Raw genomic sequence first — 15,319 nt, 5'->3', positions numbered from 1 at the left:
CGTTAAGTTTTGTACCTGACAGGGCTGTGGCCTAGGACACAATGTAGATCCTCAACGTGACGTTCCGCCATTCCACTCGCTGGGCAAAGAGGTCTATCACTGCGTAGAAACGACTGTTTTAATCTTTCGTCATATTCTGTGGCTGCCGGGCCTTTTTGTTCGTTTAGTAACTGTATATAAACCGAAGGAAATTGCACGAATTAATGAAATTGAGCATTATTAAATCCAACCCCTTGATAATTTCTAAATTTGAATACTGATTACCTGTCGGGCAATTTCGAGGTCATAAAACCCCTCCCACCATCACGGAGTGGATGTCGCTTTGTCTAAATTGGTAATAATATCGATTCCAGTTCTCTGGTCTTGAAAATGGAAAGCAGAAGTCAGTCGCAGAAATAATCCCCTTCCGTTTATTAATTAGAACCGCTGCCTGATGAGCGCCACATGTCATTCTCACCGCGCTGGGGTACAGTTCCTTCGCAGATCCATTGATCAGATTCTCAGCAGTTTTCTCTGATACAATCGCCGTGAAATGCATCGCTTGGGGATGTTCGTGATGATTCTGCAAGTTTTACTGGGTAAGTATTTCGCTATTCCGCTTTCCCGAAATCTGGAAAGGGTGCATTGTATTGGAGTGATTTGGCACATTTCACTCAGTCGCATAGAATCCTTCGCCATTTGTTATATTACGCCCCCTTTTAACTTTTGTTCACCCTTTGGCTAATTTCCTTGCGCTTAATGGTGATTATTGACAAATTATCAGCTCCACACTGCTAAGGAAGACATGGATGGGGCAATGTCAACTCCCATGTAACAATAAGTGTTTCTGCAGTAAGCGGCTTTGTCTGTTTCTTATCTGTGCACTGCTCATTGAAAACCTTTCGAGACACTGGTCAGCTGCGATGGGCTAAGATAAATAACAGCTTTAAATGTATGACAACCCATGCCTTATTGGTGCACAAATTGCGGCCTGCCGATATTCCGCTGCATGAGCTGGCGGACAGCTCACTAATTCTCTTTATTAAAGGCTTAGTTAAAATCTATTGGACTATATTAATCGTATATTATAGTGGTTTGATGTGAGCTGAGGTTCCTTGAAAGCCGCAATGAATTTACATACGAAACAATCATTTAAAATAATGTAATTCACTATTTTGTGTCTTGTTCGAATCAAATCACAAACGTTGTTTGTTTGATTTAGATTTGGATCTTTGGTTTAATATTGAGTAACAGAAATAAATATCAGAAGAAGGCAGGAAAGCGGGAGTACTTTCAACATTTGGAGCAGCGCGAAATAGGCGACATTAGGTCTATGAATCATAATAGATCTCTTTCTATAGAAAATAATATTCGACAGGGTGCGACATGGGCTGAAAATTCCATACGTTATTTAATTCAATTTGCTGCATAGGTCATGATCAAGTTCGCTTTTTCTTAATGCCAACAGCCTATCTTTTTGAAGAAATATAATCATACAATCTTTAAAACACAAAAGCCGGTCATTTAGCCCATCGTGTTTGTGCTGGCTCTCCTAAGGAGCAATTCACGTACGGTCACTCCCCAGCTGTCTCCTGACACCCCGACACTTTCCTCCTTTTCAGGTATTTATGACATTTAGAAAATGTAGGTAACTATATCACAGAAGGAGGCCACTCTGCCCAACGTGTCTGCGGCGGTCGAAGAACGAGTCACCCACGCTACTCCCATTTTCCTGGAATTGGTCCATAGTTCTGGATGTTACTGGGCATCAATTGCATATCCAGGCAGGTTAAAAATTCGTTGAGGTTCTCCGTCTCCACTACACTTTCAGGCATTGAGTCCTGACCCCTACCAAACTCTGCGTGAAAAGGAATCCCCGTCTCCACTCTCATAATTCTTCCAATCAAGTGACGCTTGATAGCACTGTTGATGACCCCTGGAATCACTTTTCGGATGGTCGAGAGTAGTTTGAGAATAATTAGTCGGGTTAGATTCGCTCTGCTTTTTGTGTACAGGGCATTCTTGAACAATTGTCCATATTGCCGGGTTGATGACAGTGTTGTAGCTGTACTGGAACAGCTTGGCTAGGGGAGCGGCAAGTTGATTTTTATCACGTGGAGTGAATCGAAGTGGCTGAAGACAGACATATGTGATCCTGGGGGTCTCTGGAGGTTGCCGATATATATCATTCACTCTATATTTCTGGCGGGAGAATTAATGCAAATGCCTCAGCCTCATCTACTCTTTATATAAATACAGAGCCCAGTACAAACGCAAAATTTTCAGAGGAGTGGAGGTATCTATAATCCGGCGGATTTCAGTTAATGATTATTTTAATTTCAATTAGTAAACTAACCGCAGTTAGGTGATTCACATCCTTACAATCCCTTGGTGGGTACATTGACCTATCAAGTGAAAAAAAAACTTTAATTAAATTTAAGATTGAAAGTTCATGCCAATTGGGGATGTGGGGGTGGGGGGGTTGGGGGGGTGGTGTAGTTGTTGGTGTTCGGGTGAAGGGTGACTTAGAATTTCAAACAGAAATGTCGAAGTATCGGAACAGTAAAGAGATTTAGGAAAAGACAAGCAGGGTTGAATAGGGAGGGATAGAGAGTTAACAACAAAAGAAAATACATTAAAGAATATGGTATTTGCAGGGAACAGAAGTAAAAAATGAAATTAACTGCTCTTTATCTGTATTTACGAAACATCTGAAATAAGTTAGCTGAGGTATTGGCACAAATCAAGGTAAATTATTTAGATCTAATAGCAATTACAGAAGCATGATTGCAAGGCGATCAATATTGGGAAATATATATTTCCGGCTATACAACAGTTTTGAAAGGCAGGCAGAATTGCAATGGAAGCGGGATGACCCTGATAGTAAATGATGACATAACGACATAAAAGAGGACGAATTTTGTCTCGAAGATCATGAAGTAGAATCAGATGGAAATTAGATACAACAGGAGTAAAGAAAACACGGCTGTGAGCAGTTTATAGGCAACCGTCCAGTATTTATACCGTTGGGCAGGTCATTAAAGAAGAAAATATTAGAGCCTGCAACAAAGGCAATGTGATTATTTGGAGGGAACTTTAATCTTGATATGGACTGGGACTAGCAAATTGACTATAATGGTTCTAGAAGGCGTGTTTGCAGATTGTTTTCGTGACAGTATCTTGGAGCGGTACCTGCTGGAACTGACTAGGGACAAACTATCTCAGATCAAGTATTATGTAATGAAACAGTGTTAACTAGAAGTGTCATTATAAAAGATCAACTGGGAAACAATGGTTATCATAACATTCAATTCCATCTTAAATTAAAAGTGACACATTTGAACCGCAAAGAAGAATCTTGAATGTAAACTGAATAAGTTACATAGTCACGTGGGAGTGCTGGCTCAGGTTAATTCGGCAATTAGACTGAAAGGTATGGAGGTAACGGAACTGGGGGAAATATTTTTAAAAATTAAAATGTTCAACAATATACACTCCATTGAAGAACAAAAAGTCAGCAAGGAGGATCCATCCGTAGCGAACACAGGAAGTGAAGGATAGTAGTAGATTTAAAGAAGATACTCACAATGTTAAGGAAAGTTCCAAGTCTGAGGCTTGGGAGAGTTTGGCAAAGGAGGAAAGGGCCACCAAAATTATGATAAAAATGCAAAAGATACGAAATGAGATTGTAATAGCCCAAAATGTAAAAGCAGTCTGTAATAGCTTTTAAAAAATTATTTAAAAAGGAAGCGAGTAGCTAAACGTAACGTTGGTCCCTTAGTAACCAAGGCAGGGGAGGAGATCACAGGGAATGAAGTAATGGCGGAGGCATTGAACAAATATTTTATGTCTTTCTTTGCAACTGCGGGCACAAGTTCCATCCTAGAAATAGACGATATCCCGAGGCTACAACGAATGAGGAATTTAGGGAAGTTAATAAAAGCAGAGGTAAAACCTTAGAGAAAGTGAAGGGGCCAAAATCCAGCAAATCCCCGGGACTTGATGGCCTGCGCCATAGTGTTCTAAAATAAATAGCTGCAGAGGTATAGATTATGCTAGCTATGATGTTCCAAAATTCCATAGGTTTAAAATTGGCCCCAATAGTTTGGAAGTTGCCAAAGGCTGCACTGATTTCAAGAAAGGAGGGAGAGAAAAAAATCATTGAGCAACAGGAGAGTTTGTTGTACAACAGTTGTTAGGAAAATGCTGGAAATCTATTATTAAGGGAGTTTTAACAATTCACTTAGAAAAACGTAATCTGATAAGAGAGGGCCAGCATGGTTTAACTAAAGGGAAATCCTGTCTGACACAGCCCTTTGAGTCTTTGTGAGAATGCAACGAGGAGGGTAGTTAAAGGGGAACCGGTAGATGTAGTAACCGTGTATTCACAAAATGCATTTCTGGTGCGGTACAGAAGGTTAATAGGCAGAATAAGGTCTCATGCAGTTGGAGGTGATAAACTAGCATGGACAGAGGATTGGTTAAGGGATAGAAAATGGAGAACACTCATAAGAGGGGCTTTTTTAAGTTGGCAGACAATGAATAGTGGAGTGCTGCAAGGATCAGTGCTGGGGTCTCAGCTATTTAGGGTCTATATTAATGACCTTGATGAAGAGACAGAAAGTGATGATGATATCAACTTACGTGGAAAACTAAACTGTAGGGCGGCTGCAAAGAGACATTGACAGGTTACGTGAGTGGGCAATAAAAGTGAACTTATTCAGTTTGGTCATGAGAACAAACAAAACAGAATATTGTTTAAAAAAGTGAGACACTTGTGTGATGCTTAAAGATACTTGGATGTGCTTCTACAAAGGGCATACAAATTTAGCAGGCCTATGCATGAATTAGGAAACAGGTGGAATGCTGGTCTTTAGTGCAAGGGGAGTGGAGTGCAAGCATATGGAAATCTTGCTACACTCGTACAGGGTCATTAGCAGACCACATCTGGAGTATATAGGCTGTTTCCGCTGCTCCGCGAATCTAAAACACAGGGGTACAGTCTCAGGGTAAGCAACCGATCATTTAGGAATGAGAGGAGGGTAAATTTCTTCACTCAAAAGGTTGTGAATCTTTAAAATTTTCAGCCCCGAGGGTTGTGGATGCTCCGCAGTTGAATGCATTTAAGGCTGGGATAGGGAGATTTTTGGTCTCTCACGGAATAAAGGGATATGGAGAGCAGGCGGGAAAATGGAGTTGAAGCCCAAGATCAGACATGGTCGTGTTGAATGGCGGAGCAGGCTCGATGGGCCGTATACCCTGCCCCTGTTCCATTGTCTTCTGTTTTTAAATACCTGCAGTAACTGTTGTAATGGGAGAGATGAGACCCTGTGAGAATGAAGAGTCGTGTGGAAGAATAAAACTTGTGGGTACGCAATGTGGTCATCGAAACACAGAGAATGAGGAAGAGATGACCCGGCATCAAGGATATAATGGGTGCTGGTGGGAGAGAGAGAAAAGAAATGATACAACATGACTGTAAACAAAAAAGAAGATGAACTCGGCAGTTCTTGAAACTTGTTGCTATGCAAAATAAGGGTGATCGGGAATAATCTGAGCAGAGTAGATCTCTGCTCTTTTTCTTTCCAGTTTTTTTGGATGAATATGTAACTCAAAAGAGATTAAAAACATATCCCTGATTCACGAATACCCGTGTTACACCCGATCATGAGAGATAATGGTCCCCACAACTGCACCAGAAAATCTTTGTAAAATGGTGAACTTCATCCCACGGACCGCAAAACCATATTCTTACAGTTTTCTGTTCCTGGTAAATCCCACCTGGGTTCTCGCGCACAGCCCCGGTGATGTAATCACGGAGATGACATTATTTTCTTTAACGAAGGTGCAGAATGGGAAAAGATATAAGATAAATGTCACAATTTAATTCATGATGAAGATTTACGAGAGTGATTTTGATGTCGATGGAATTTCAAATTGAGAATGATGTAAAACAGGCTGTCAACTCGCTACACTATCACACAAAATCCAGATAGATATACACTTTCGGAATTTATCACGTTTTATTTCGAAAGATTCCTTGTAAGTTTACTTGTTTAATTAGAATGTATAAAATAAAATGACTGTCGGAATATTATTTATCAGGGTGGATTGAACACAATGCACACAACTGCTAAGAAGGGGAGCCAGAGGAAATTGATTCGGACAATAGGTTAAATTACCATGGACGGATATTGAAACTAACTGAGTTGGTTCAATGCCATGAGAGATGTTTCGTAGGAAATGTGTTGTGTTCGCCTTTATCTAATAATCCCTTGAAATTCTATGGGCTCCCGGTCCTCAGAATGCAATTCAATTGATGGCGAGGATCCAAAGGGTAGGCTGTTACCGAAAATATTCAGTCATTTATACTCTTCCTCCTGAGTCGCACTGATATCATCGTGGGAGGTTATGACATCTGCTGGGGAGTGGAACTAATGGCTTTACTCTTCAAAAGATCTAACGCAGACCCAATCAGCTGAAAGCCCTCCTTCACTGTTGCAATATTCCATAATTTGGTGACTACTCCCTATACGGATATTTTATGATTGAAGGGCTTCAGTTGATCGCATAGAAATTAACAATGTTTTTATATTGAGGTTGAAGCTTTCATGTTCAATTATTTAATGCCAGTAAGCAAACACTTTACATTTGTTAGAATTGATATAATCGCTTTTCAAATTTCAGACGCAACACTTGGAACCTCTTTGCACCCTACCCGTCAAATTGCTACAGTTGAAGCAACGACTCAGAAAGGTACATGTTTTTTACACTTGGAGCTAAATGCATTATAAATTATTAAGTATCGGAATACAATAATACTTAGCATTGATTTAACAATGTTGCTTAGAAGATATACGCCACTCACTTCGCTCTCGGTATCGGAACAATGTTGATTTTCTGAGATTATACTCTGAGACTGCAAGGCAGTCATCCACTGCGGATATTTGGTTCTGTTGAAAGCATGCCCCTAAAGTAGCTTAACCTTTTATATTTAAGAATGCAAATTATTATTTTAATAATACTTGGAACAGCGGTTATATGATCCTAAAACCATATGAAACTTCATTTGGCCCATCGAGTCTGCTCCGCCATTCAATGAGATCATGGCTGATCTGATAATCCACAACTCCACTTTCCTGCCTTTCCCCATACCCCTTGATTCCATAATGATTAAAATTCTGTCTATCTCAGCCTTGAAAATACTGTCTCTTAAGCCCTCGTGGTAAAATATCCCACCTATTCACTACCCTCTGACAGAAGAAATTCTTCCTCATCCCTGATTTACTCTGAGATTATGCCCTCTGGTCCTAGACATTCCCACAAAGGAAAAACAACCTCTCAGCATCCACCCTGTCTGACCCCTAAAAATCTTATATGTTTCAATAAGTTGCCTCTCATTCTTCCAAACTCATATGAGTACAGCCCCAACCTACTCAAACTCTCCTCATAAGAAAACCCTCTCCATGCCCGGGATCAACCTCGTGAATCTTCTCTGTACTGCAACCCAATGCCAGTATACCTCGCCTTAGGTAAGGGGACCAAAACTGTTCACAGTATTCTAGATGTGGTCTAACTAGAGCCTTATAAAGCTTTAGCAAGTCTTCCCTATTTTTATACTCTATTCCCTTTGAAATAAAGGCCAACATTCCGCTTGCCTTCCCAACACCTGCTGAACTTGTCTGTTCGCTTTTTGGAACTCATGCACAAGGACTCCCGAATCCCTCTGTGCTGCAGATTTCAGCATTCTTTCTTCATATAAGTAATACATACTTCCTTTATTCTTCCTGCTAAAGTGCAAACGCTCATATTTTCCCGCATTATATTCCATCTGCCAATTCCTGCCGACTCACTGAACCTGGCTATATTCCTCTGTTGAATGCTCGTGTCATCCTCGCTAATTACCTTCCCAACCTACTTTTGTGTCATCCGCAATCTTGGCAATAGCACTGTCATAGATTTTCTTCAGCATCCTGACTCTCTCCCAGATAAATTTCAGTTGTCTTTTTATACAATTACTCCAGCTGGATTCCTCTCTTTGTCAGCACTTTGAAGCTGCCTCTCCATAGCAACCTCTATTTTCCACCATAATTCTGATATTTTATGCACTGCACGCTATATTCGTCCAAGAATTACAAGGAGTACGTAATGATGCTTATCAATTTTGCGGCCCCAGTGATAATCATGGCCACACGTTTAAACTCAGCTGCTATGATATATTATTGCAGAAATATCGTGAACTCATGCAGTGCCGGATATCCTTTTATCAATTTTTTTATCACCTGGATCCTGACCTTGCCTATGGATGATCAAAGCGCTGGGATGGAAATCTAGAATGAGCTCAGGACATCTTGATGCCCTCGAATGTTGCAAGTGATTTATCTGCTACATGCAGCTGCCGCATGCAAGCTTGTTAATGATAGCAACAAATAAAAAGCGCATTAAAGCCTTATGCAGCAGGCATTCATTTTGTCTCGTGATTTGGTGCAATTTGAACGACATCAACCACCCCTTTGATTTTGGAACTCGACCAGTTAAAGATCCAGAGGACACATTGCTCTTTCTCCACGGGCTGGATTTTGCCGTCGGCGATCATTAAGAATGTCGCCCGGACGTCATCCCGCCCCACTTAAATCACAAGGAAGGCAGGGGCACAGCGAAAGCAGCAGGGGGCCCGCCGGCCTGTAAATGGCCATTTGAGGCCATTGCTAGGATAATTAAAAGAATTAAAGTACCTGCCCGTCCAACCTGAAGGCAGGCCAGGAACCCCGGCGGGCTTCTGAAAATACATGAAACCTCATCCTCCGGCGGGATGAGGTTTCATGTAGGGTTTAAAAAACTTTTAAAACGTTTTAGTGAAATTTATTAACATGTCCCATCTCCTGTGAGATTGTCAGATGAGGGGGACATGTTAAGGATTTTTATTTTTCTAATTTTTAAAGTTGGTATTAGCTTGCCTCAAGGAGATGCGGGCTATTTTGTGCGCATGCGCGAAAGAGCACGCTCTGGCTTTTGGGGATAGCTTCCCCACCAACCTGCTCGCACAGGAAGGGAAAGCGCTTCCCACCGGGCGTCACGCTTAATTGGCCCACCGATTTAAAATGGCGGTTGGGCCTGCTTCTCCTTCGGGGATTGGCAGGACGCCCGCCGGAGATTGGTTTGGCCCCGACCGCCCGCCAGGTAGGCAGAAAATTCTGCCCCATGAGTTCTGGGCTTCGTGATGTAATTTCTGCGAATTCTAAGCAAGGAATCAATAAGTTTTTCTGTGCGAAAAAGTGCTTCTGACGTTCACTATCAGTCAATGAGCTGTCCCTGCCCTGCAATGTGACAAAAGGCCCCGTCACAAAAGATCCGAAGAATTATTTCACAGTCATCCTGTAAATTAAGGTCTGCGAAAGCACTGCTGATTCTTCTGACGTTTTGGAATGGACCCTATCCAATCCTCTTCCATTTTATTGCTAATGCGACAAGCAGAAGGAAATGGTCAAAAGGTCCTCGAATCTGCTGAAATTTACTCCAAACACTAATCCTGTGTCAGAGCGACATAGTGATATCAGGGATTGGTCACGATCCTTCAAAAATTGAGATAGCAGAATAACCACAAATTCTCAACACATAACTTTTCACAATTTCTTTCTTTGCCTTTCAAACTGACTGTCCGCCAGGTGGAGCCTTTACTTCCCTTAGTGCCCACTTTTTATAAGGGCAATCTGCAATTGGTCTGTGATCAGGAAGAACAGAGGAAATGTGGCCACAGCGGATAGTGTTATTTTCATGCACTTTGCACACCAATGCTCTATTCTGGCGCTCAAAAAGTAATATATAACACACAGAGCTGCATGGAATTGCGAGTCAATGCAAATAGGGCTCATTGGCAGGTAGAATTCGCCAGGTTTGAGTTCCTGCTCAAGTCGAATCTTTTGCCCGACTCCAAGAGGCAAAATACACCCGGAATTACATTTCACTGTGAACTTATGCTGATACTGATACTGCATCTCTAATTAAATTTCAATTAGATTTCATAGTAAATGGAGTGTGGGCGGCACATCCATCGTATCATCTCAGTTAGCCGCGCCACATTGTAAAGATTAATAAAATAAATTGTTTCAATTACATAGTTTAAAACAAAATAAGTTCGAAAAACAGACAAAAATTCTTTGACAGAAACACACATTGATGTGTTGGAAGTTAAGCCAAAATATTAAGCCAATAGCAAAACGTTAAAACAAACTGACAAATTAATGCATGTAATAATACTGAATATACTAATTAATCGACGTAATTTAAGCGTCGAATTTTGAAGTGGTTTGTAATGATTACAAGATGATTACTTCTGTTCAGTTTGGCACTGTTTTGCATAATTAGTGCTTCTCCCCTTGAATTATTACCAGATTTGAGGCACGTGAGGCTGTTGGGCATGAATTCGGCATGTGTTGGTGAACTGAAAGTTTATTACCGAGGTCAGTGGAGCTCCGTCTGTAGTAGTCTGTGGGATTCAGCTGCTGGCGAAGTCGTCTGCAAGCAAATTGGTTGCGGTTTCCATCACAGATCAACAAGCAGCTCCATCTCACAAGAAACAGGATCTCTGTTACTGGATAAGATTCAGTGCAATGGAACAGAAGATTCACTGTCGGAGTGCCCATTCAGTGCGTCGGGCCTGCGAAATTGCGAAACTGGGGCGATTGTAACCATTTCCTGCAGAGGTATTTCTGTTGTTAATCAGTGTTGAATATGTTCTTGCGCAGGCTATGTTGGCTTGTGTGCAAGTTATCCAGGAATATCACTACAATCCACACACGTCGTGACAAACTGCGGGCGGAATATAATGGTGGTGGCAGGGGCCAGTCCACCAGTTGAAAAATATAAGTAGTTAACAAATTAGGACCGAGAGTAGGCCATTCGGAACCTGAGCCTGCTCCGCCATTTGATAAGAGCAGATGAAAGCCACTGCGCAGCCATTCGCTTTCTCAGCTCCATTGAATGCCAAGCAGACGTTAACCTGGTTGGTGACGCCGTGTGTTCCGCCTTCGAGGGATGGTGACCAGTCAGATCCGGCAACTCCCCAGTATCACCAGCGCCACCGGGAGCGGTCGGCACTGCCTGTGCTACGGTGGGTTCTCGGAACAGTATTGTCACTGGATCTCTGGGTAAGGGAAGGTGAGGCTGGATGCTGGTGGGTTAGGATGATGCCTCTTTCCAAGACAGTTTCCTGACATGTCATCCTTCTTCCTTGACAGAGTTTTTCCACCCACTGTGATTGACAGGGCCCTCAACCGTGTCCGACCCATCTCCCGCGTATCCACCCTCACAGAAGCATGATAGGGTCCCCTTAGTCTATCAGACCATAAGTCATAGGAGCAGAAATTAGGTCATTCGGCCCATCGAGTCAGCTCCGCCATTCAATCATGGCTGATAAGTTTCTCAACACCATTCTCCCGCTTTCTGCTCGGAACCTTTGGTCCCCTTACCAATCAAGAACCTATCTATCTCGGTCTTAAATACACTCAATGACTTGGCCGCTGCAGCCTTCTCTGGCAATGAATTCCATAGATTCACCACTCTCTGGCTAAAGAAGTTTCTCCTCAACTCTGTTCTAAAATGTCTTCCTTTTACTCCGAGGCTGTGCTCTCGGGTCTTAGTCTCTCTTATTAATGAAAATTTCTTCCCCACGTCCACTCTATCTAGGCCTTTCAGTATTCTGTAAATTTCAATCAGATCCCCCCTCATCCTTCTAAACCCCATCGAGTATAGACCGAGAGTCCTCAAACGTTCCCCATATGTTAAGCCTTTCATTCCTGGGACCGTTCTCGTGAACCTCCTCTGGACTCTCTCCAGGGCCAGAACATCCTTCCTGAGATACGGGGCCCAAAATTGCTCACAATATTCTAAATGTGGTTTGACCAGAACCTTACAAAGCCTCAGCAGCACCTCCATGCTTCCATATTCTAGTCCTCTCGAAATAAATGCCAACATTGCATTTGCCTTCCGAACTACCGACTCAATCTGCAAGTTAAGCTTAAGAGAATCCTAGACTAGGGCTCCCAAGTCCCTTTGCCCTCCAGATTTTTGAATTCTCTCCCCATTTAGAAAGTAGTCTATGCCCCTATTCTTCCTACCAAAGTGCATGACCTCACATTTCCCCACGTTGTATTCGATCTGTCACTTATTTGCCCATTCTCCTAACCTGTCCAAATCCTGCTGCAGCCTCCCCACCTCCTCAATATTACCTGTCCCTCACCTATCTTTGTATCATCTGCAAACTTAGCCAGGATGCCCTCAGCTCCTTCCTCTAGATGATCAATGTATAAAGTGAAAATTTGTGGTCCCAACACTGACCCCTGCAGAACTCCACTCGTCACCGGCCGCCATCCTGAGAAGGACCCTCTTCTACCTATTCTCTCCATCCTGCCAGACAGCCAATCTTCTATCCATGCTAGAACCTTGCCTCTAACACCATGGGCTTTTATCTTACTGAGCAGCCTCCTGTGCGGCACCTTGGCAAAGGCCTTCTGGAAGTCAAGTAAATGACATCCATTGGCCCTCCTTTGTCTAACACACTCGTTATCTCCTCAAAGAATTCTAACAGATTTGTCAGGCATTCCCTCCTCTTGATGAAACCATGCTGACTTTGCCGGATTTTACAATGCACTTCCAAATATTCTGACATCTCTTCCTTAATAACGGACGCTAAAATCTTACCAACAACTGAGGTCAGGCTAATCGGCCTGTAATTTCCCATCTTTTGCCTCACTCCCTTCTAAAACAGGGGGTTTACATTAACGATTTTCCAGTCCTCTGGGATCCTTCCTGACTCGAGTGATTCCTGAAAGATCACCACAACGCCTCCACTATCTCTTCAGCTATCTCCTTCAGAACTCTGGGGTGTAATCCATCTGGCCCAGGTGATTTATCCACCTTCAGACCTTTCAGTTTTCCTAGCACCCTTTCCTTGGTAATGACTACCATATTCACCTCTGCCCCCCGACTCTCTTGAACTTTGGGGATGTAACTCGTGTCTCCCACCGTGAAGACTGATGCAAAGAACCTATTCAGTTCCTCCGCCATTTCTTTGTTCCCCACTACTACTTCCCCAGCGTCATTTTCCAGCGGCCTAATGTCCACTTTTGACTCTCTCTTACCCTTTATATATCTAAAAAAAACTCTTGCAATCTTCTTTTATATTACTGGCTGGGTTACCCTCAATTTTAATATTCCCCCTCCTTATTTCTCTTTTAGTTGTCCTCTGTTGGCTTTTGTAGGCTTCCAAACCCCCTGGTTCCCCACTGCTCTTCGCCGCATTGTATGCTTTCTCTTTAGCTTTTATGCTGTCCCTGACTTCCCATGTCCTCACTTATCACCATAACAGCCTCCACTTGCAAATGATCATCCTCCACCAACTCCAGCATTTTGCTACCACCAAACACATCTTCCCTTCACCCCCATTGGCTGCATTCCGCAGGGACCATTCCCTCCGGGACACCATGTTCCACTCCTCCATCACCCCCTACACCTCAACCCCCTCTCATGGCACCTTCCCATGCAACCACCGAAGGCGCAACACCTGCCCCTTTATTTCCCCCCTCCTCAAAATCGAAGTGCCCAAAATTTCTTTCAAGTGAAGCAGTATTTCACTTGCCGTTCTCTCAATTTAGTTTACTGCATTCGCTGTTTGCAACGCGAACTCCTCTACATTGGAGAGCCCAAATGCAGACTGGGTGACCGCATTCGGGACACCTTTGGTCTGTCCACAAGCATCACCCAGATCGCCCTGTAGCTTGCCATTTCAACACACCACCCTCGTCTCATGCCCACATGTCTGCCCTTGGCCTGCTGCAAAGTTCCAGTGAAGCTCAAAGCTCATCTTCCGGCTAGGGACTTTACAGCCTGCCGGACTTCACATTCAGATCAACAACTTCAAATCATGAACACTCTCCTGAATCCCCACCCCTTTTCCGATCCCACGTTCTCTAATTATTTGTATTTTTAAAATAAATTTTTCTTTACCCACCGATTTCCATTATTTTTAAATGTATTACCATTCATTGTTTAATCGCCACCATTTAGGCTATTTCGATTCCTTCCCCCCATCCCACCTCCACGAGGGCTAACTGTCACTTGCCTGTTCTTGCTTTCAACCCTTAATGTCACCATTAGCACATTTCATGGCTGATATCGCTATCGTCAACAAAACTTTGTCATTTTGTCCATGTCATCTTTGGCAATCTCTTCTTTGCCTCCACCTATCACTGGCCCTCTATGCAGCTCTACCTGTCCCACCCCACTCAACCAGCTTATATTTCACCTCATTTTTATTTTTCCTCATTTCTGAAGCGGAATTCAAACGTCAACAATATTCCTCTCGGCATATACTGTCAGACTTGCTCAGTTTTTCCAGATATTTTCATTTTTATTTTTGTTTCAACAAAAAGTTAGCATGCAGGTGCAGCAAGTATTTAAGAAGGCAAATAGAATTTTGTCCTATATTGCTAGGGGCTTGTTGTTTAAAATTAGAGAAGTTTAGTTCCAACTGTATAGAGCGCTGGTAAGGTCGAACGTGGAGTACTGTGTACAGTTTTGGTCCCCGTACATAAGAATAATATATCGGCATTGAAGACAGAACATAAGAGATTGACTGGGCTGATTCCTGGGAAGAAGGGATTGACTTATCAATCATGGCCAAACAGGTAAGGCATTTATTCATTCGAGTTCAGAAGAATGAGCGGACACCTCATTGAAATGTACAAGATTCTGGAGGACATTGACAAGGTAGGTGTTGGGAAGATGTTTCCACCAGTGGGGGAATCTCGCACTAATGGACTGAGCTACACAATAAGGGCGCACTCATTTATAAGTGAGATGTGAAAGAATTTCTTCTCTCAGAGGATAGTGGAATTCTGGAGTTCTCTACCACAGAGAGATGTGGAGGCTAGATCACTGAAATCATTTAAAGAGGAGGCAGATGGTTTTTCGAAAATTCTGGGTGTTGAGTAATATGAGCACCTTGTGCAAAAGCAGAGTTGAGGCCCGGGCAGATCAGCCATGACATTGTTCAATGGCGGAGCAGGCTTGAGGGGACGAATGTCCTACTCTTGCTCTTATTTCTTATGTTGTTACGTCCTTATGAAACTGGGTAATAATATGCCTTTCCAGCTGAATGACAGTGGCGAGGAGTTGAACGAGGATCATAAGTTGAATGGGGTCAAAATCTATAGACCGTCCAAGAGGAATGTAGAGGGATAATTTACCTTTGTCACAGTCAATAGGCTGCAACTGTTGACTTGGATGGGAGCTGTTTTGGTGCTCTGGCAGCGACTCGAACTGATTGGACGGATATAAACAT

At 42.8% G+C, this 15,319-nt stretch overlaps 1 long non-coding RNA gene across 1 annotated transcript; it reads left to right on the top strand.

The window, feature by feature from the left end:
- The first annotated feature begins 452 nt into the window (after positions 1–452).
- LOC144694045 (uncharacterized) lies at positions 453–10,491 on the top strand. Its single transcript, XR_013579640.1, has 3 exons — positions 453–578; positions 6,667–6,735; positions 10,371–10,491. It is a non-coding gene; the product is annotated as an uncharacterized LOC144694045 (long non-coding RNA).
- The last annotated feature ends 4,828 nt before the right edge of the window (positions 10,492–15,319 follow it).

Source organism: Cetorhinus maximus, chromosome 19 (assembly GCF_964194155.1).
Source record: "Cetorhinus maximus chromosome 19, sCetMax3.hap1.1, whole genome shotgun sequence".
Lineage (NCBI taxonomy): Eukaryota > Metazoa > Chordata > Chondrichthyes > Lamniformes > Cetorhinidae > Cetorhinus > Cetorhinus maximus.
The sequence above is the reverse complement of the archived record's forward strand: the minus strand, read 5'-3'. Positions and strand labels throughout refer to the sequence as shown.